Below are 6000 nucleotides of genomic sequence, written 5' to 3'. Positions count from 1 at the left end.
ATTCTTGTCTAATTCTATGGTTGGTTAATTACAAGGTGGGTTTGGCCATTGGACAACATTTAAAAATGTGAAAGTTTAAGCATTGGTTTAAGAAGAAGAATTTCTTTTCCAGTGGCAACTGAATATTGAATTGTTACATTGTATATATTTAGTTTCTATAGAAATTGAAATAAGTCCATCCAGTTTTCAGATATATCAATGTATTTGTATCTAATACTTATATGTATACGTGTATGTATATAAATATATTTTGTATGTTTGGTCGCCATTCAAAAGCTCATGGGTTGGAGTTGGGTTCATTATATATATACATATTTACATACGTAAGAAATTTTGCATTACTTTTCAAGCAATTTGCTAACTATTGGATCTCATAATTTTTGGTAAAATAGTGATATTTTGGCATAAATCATTATCGCCGGAGCCTCGTGAAAATGTCGATGATCGAGCTATGTGTTGAGAGAGAGAGAGTGAGTGGAGAAAGAGAGTGGAGAGAGAATCTGAGGAGAGAGAATGGAAAGAAAATGGGTTTTTTATTTCTTACATCAGCACTAAGGGTATTTTGGAATTTTAATAAAATATTTGGTCAACATTGATGATTTAGGGGCAATTTACTCCGTTCTTTTCTTTTCTTTTTTTTTCTTTTCTTTTTTTTTTTTTTTTTTTAATAAGGTAGTTTCTTGCACATTTTTTATATAACGAGTGAGTTTTTTGCACTTAACTCTTTTATTAATAAAGGGAGTTAGAGCGGCCAAAAAAAAATTAAATGTCTTTAATTGTGGCAAGCAAGATTAATAACAAAAGATTATAGGTTGATCTGTTTGGTTATTATTTTAAAGCAGTTCTTTTTTATCAAATAAAAATAAAATAAAAAACATTTCAAAAGTTCTTTTAGTTAACAGTTTTCTGATAATTGCTTTTGAAAGTTGAACTAAATAATTTGTTTTGAAAAACTCTTCTCTTATAATTTTGAAAATATTTTTATATTTTCAGTTCAGGATAAACGTTTTCAAATGATACTTGATTCCGAGCATTTCTTAATCATCTAGTTAATTAAGCGCCTGATAAGGTACGGATGGTAAGGTGTGGCATTATGGATGAAGGAAAAGTGGACTTAATTGCTTGCAATTCAATGTCACTTCAAATTCCACATATAATTCCAAAGTTAATTTGGACAATAATTTGTTTATTTGCTTGAAACTTTAAGAGGTCCCTTAAAAATTAAAATATTCTTTTATGTAAATTATACATGGTCATATATGATACGTAAATAGTCTGATATACTCACACATTACCAATGTATAATATTGTTGTGTATTTTACCTAACTTTTTTAGACAACCACAACAACATATTTTATTTTTCCTCCCTCTTTTTTATTTTATTAAAGAATCAACCATATATTAAGTAGGTTTGTAAAAATTATGTGAGATCCTAGCATGACACATGATTGGTTGTTATTAGAAGATATATTTTTACACAAAAGGTATAAAGCAACCGTTAGAACTAAAATTAAATAATTCAAAATTTTTGTATAAATCAATCATGACACATGAGATTTACACAAAAATATATATATATACACACAACGTTTCGAGATAATCTAATGAAAACAGAAATTTTGTACACAAGTTCTTATTATTATATTGATGTCACCACTAACGCATTTTGGGGAGGATTGCAATGGCAACATAACTAGTCAAGGACAGACCTATGTGTAAGTTAGGGGAGGAAAAAAAAAAAAATTACTTACTCCCTCTATCCCGTATTAGATCTCATATTAGATATCTTTTTTAGAGAGTAAATTTTTTAAGAAGACATGTAATTATTGTATTGTCCCCTTTAAAAATTACAAAGCTACCTTTTCAAATTTAAATATATATATATATATATATTCAAGTTTGATTTTTTTTATTTTATAATTTTAAGCATATTTTATGAAAAGATATGAAATATCTTATTTAAATTTAATAAGTGGATAAGTATTTTGGGACAATCCAAAAAGAAATATGGACAACTAAATTGGAACAGATGGAATATATACTATACTATTTTTTTTTTTTTTAATATATACTCTTAAAATATTGCTAATACCCAAACTGAATTATTATAAAATTTCAATCTTACCTCCTACCTAAATTTCTGAATCGGTGTTACCATTTATATAAATCCATTAAACACACTCCTCATATACTATCTCCGTCCGTTTTTAGTTGTTCGCTTCGTAAATTGTGACTTATAATTATGTGAGTCACAATTTATGAAATGAACAACTAAAAAAGAACTAAGGAAATATATAATTAGGTTTCATTAATAGGCAGTACCACCTTATGAATTGGGTTTCATTAATAGGCAGTACCACCTTAACTTGTGGTCCGTGCCTCAATTTTTAGACGAAACAGATGACAAAAATTGGGTTGTTGGTGCTACATCTTGGTTATTTCAGTAAACTAATCCCCCAACTATAAAGATGAGAAATCTCAACCAAGTCCACTCATTTTATTTAGATTTCAGTTGGCAGTACCACCTCAATTAAAGTTGTGGTCCTGCGCCTGCCTCCATTTTCATTTATGACATATGTAAACAACTACACAATGATCACCAAAATTTGGTTGCTGGGGACACTTGTTAAATATGTCTTTTTGTCACCATAGTGACACGGAATTATTAAATATGTTTTTTCGTTGGATTTTTTTATTTTATTTTTATACAATTAGGTATGTATGTCCTTATGGTATTCATAATGGGGTCATTTTAGTAGGAAGTTGGTCGTTAAGGTATCTACATTTTATTATAATTATCCAATACTTGATGTCACCGCTTAGACATGTTAGTTAGGATTGCAGTGACATCATTCTAGTTTGTAAATTACTTATAAATTGTGTATTTATAGCATGGATCTACATGGGGCTTCCCCCAAGAATTGATAACTATTTAGTATTTTATTTTATTTACAAGACCTTAACCTAATCAACATCAAAAGACATTTTTAGAAGCTGCAACAACTATAGGCCAATTCCTGGAAAAAATAAAATAAAATAAAACCATATGCCATTTTTAAATTCCACAATATCAAAATCTTTATTGCTCCATTTTGTATGAAGGAAGAAAGAGGGGTAAAATGAAGACGGAATGAACAAACAAACTTGCTTCATTTGATAAAGAGTAGACACTTAATTTCTTCACAAATTTTCTTCTCTTCAAATATGAACAGAAGACACCAAGAAGAAATACAATGCTTATAATAAATGTTTTTAAATTACAAACTTTTTTTTTATAATTAACACTTACTATTCTTTTCTCTCATACCAAACAAAATAAGGTATTATATTATTCTGTTACATTCAACCAAACATAAAAGAAAGTACACAATTTCTTCAATGTCTCGTTCATATGTTCTTCCCTCATTGTGAATCGGCTACCACGTCTGAAGAGAATTGAATGAAAAGTTAAGATAACAGCTAATATCCAACAAAACAATTCCGTTACCAAACAAAACCCAGAACACTAAAAAAAAAATAATAATAATAATAACAAATCAAACCCAAAATAGAGATAACATCAAAAAAACCTAGAATATTCCATTAACAAACAAAACCCAGAACATACCACAAAATATATGTTTTATATATATTACAAATCATCAAAAAGTAGGCCATGCTATTTTAATATTCGAGAACTAAATTTTGTTACTTTGTATTGAAATTGTGATTGGAGAAAATTGCGTGAGATTGTGAGAGGCTAAGATCACAGCTAGTGTGCCATGGACTAAGCAGCTTGAAGCCGGAAGAAAGCGAAATGCATATATATATATATATATGATTTGGGTATTAACACTATTTAATTGTTGAAGTTTTTTTTGTCTGGTAAAAAAAAATACATATTTATATAACACAATAAATATTAAATTCCAAGTGAAAAAAGAATTTAAAGTTAATTTGGTTACATCATAATTACAAGGTAAAAAGAGGATTTTTAATATAATTTAGCTTTTTCACCTGACATGATTTCTAACATTAAGAATTGGTACTGCTACGGTACTCGTTTCTTTTTTTCTTTTTCTTTTTTAAATTATTGTATCGCATCAATGTGTTTGTATTGTATCATATCTGCAATTCGTACCCATATTCATATTTCTTAGATGGGTGGAGATGGGCTTTAGAAATTCTTTTGGGGGTATGTCCCTTGGAAACATATACATTGCTGTGCTGCTTTAATTTTTACAAATATACAAAATAATAATAATAATAATAATGGGCTCCTAGTCCAATGCTAACCGTTCTGAGCCTGATAACGTTTTTATTCTTCCTTGTTATAATTTAAAGCCTTCCATACCTTTGATGGGGGGATTTGAACAATTTAGACCAAATTGTTGTGCAAATGTGCATCTCCAGAACTTTTTTTTTTTTTCCTAAGCATCTACAAGTCAAAATTCAGCATTAGAATATTTTAAAGTTTCAGGCACAATTTATTCCAACAAAAATGATATTATTGTGTATTTCTAATTATTGAATGTATAATTTGTAGACACTTAGATAGGGATACTGAAGATACAAGAAATTCCTTCCCTCTTTCTCTCTCTAGAATTCCTGTATTTCAACCCGAAAAATATCTCCCCTTTTCTTTCCATTACTTCTCCTATTTATAGAGATTTACAAATGTTGATGGACTGCTGGATCTAGGCCCGTTCCTCCATGAGTCCCGGTCCTCTTTGATGGGCTTATGCGCGTTCGGCCCATATGGCAGTGTCTTTCTATGGGCCTGACCCATCTGTACAGACTGAATGTCGAGTTTGCAAGTCATATCCGGCCCATGTCATCTCGGGCCTCCTCAACTGCCCCCATAATTACCCCTTGTTTAATAAGGGGGTAATTATTGAAGGCGTCTCATCATGACGTTGACGGCTCGAGAAACCCACATGGGGGAACGGACGGTCAGATCCAGAATCAATGTTCCGGGGCTCGATGAATTTCTCGCCTTCCTGACGCTTCGGCCCTCGGGTCCCCCTCGCCTTTATAAGGCTCTAGAATACCACTTCATGCCTTTTTACCGTCTCCATCATCAGTCAAATCTCTCTCTTTTTAGAACAGTGCTAAGCTTTTTCCGGTGAAATCCTTCAAGAGTCGTTCTTCTAGCGGTCTTGCAGTGCTCTTTGTTGCTTTCTACCTCAGAGGTTAGTTTTGTTCCTTTTTACTTTCGGCAGGCTTCTTTTTACCCCTTTTAGATCCTTCAAACACTTCCACCATGGTTGTAGATCTAGATGTTCTTCGTATGAGACTTAGACTTCCTGACAACATCCAAGTTAGGGTTTGCCCTAAGGATGTTAATATTATGACCGGTGCCGGCCTCCTTCCCGGCGAAGTTTTATTTTCAAACCTTCAACTGAATGTCGTTAGGTTCCCTCTGCACCCCTTCTTTAATTATGTCTTCAATAGACTGGGGATATCCCCCCTGCAGGTAAACCCCAATTTCTTTAGAATCATATCCGTTATGCTACTGTTGATTCGTGACAGAAGTCTGGACCTTGACCCCATAGATCTTCTTCTGTATTATAAGGTCAGTAAGATCCGAACTAACGAGCCCTTCTACCACCTCTACCCGATCGAGAAGATGTCCATATGTACGGACACAATCAAATCTGAAAAGGGTTGGAGGGATAACATCGTGGGCATTAGTGGGGCTTGGTCTTCGCCGGCTGCAGAGGATTACCCAATCCCGAGCGCCTTTGGCGTCTGTTCTGTTTCCTCATATAAGAAATTCAAATCTCACAAAAACGATTGCCCCTGCGAAACATGCGTTCCTCGCTTTTGTACTTTCTTATGCCGCTCCTTAGGAATACCTTATGATGACTTAAGCTACAGTGTTTGCAGGGATAGGAGTAATTACTTGAAGAAATACGTTCTGAACGATATTCCTTCCTGCTCAGACCTCCTCACTTCAGACAACCTCCTAGCGCTCTCATCCCTCGGCTATAACATGAGCAGGCTTCAGATTCCCTCTT

Source organism: Cornus florida, unplaced genomic scaffold (genome assembly GCF_030987335.1).
Source record: "Cornus florida cultivar Cherokee Brave unplaced genomic scaffold, ASM3098733v1 CherokeeBrave_3.0.0_Hap2_Chr06, whole genome shotgun sequence".
In the NCBI taxonomy this organism is placed as follows: domain Eukaryota; kingdom Viridiplantae; phylum Streptophyta; class Magnoliopsida; order Cornales; family Cornaceae; genus Cornus; species Cornus florida.
This window is presented reverse-complemented; position numbering follows the sequence as displayed.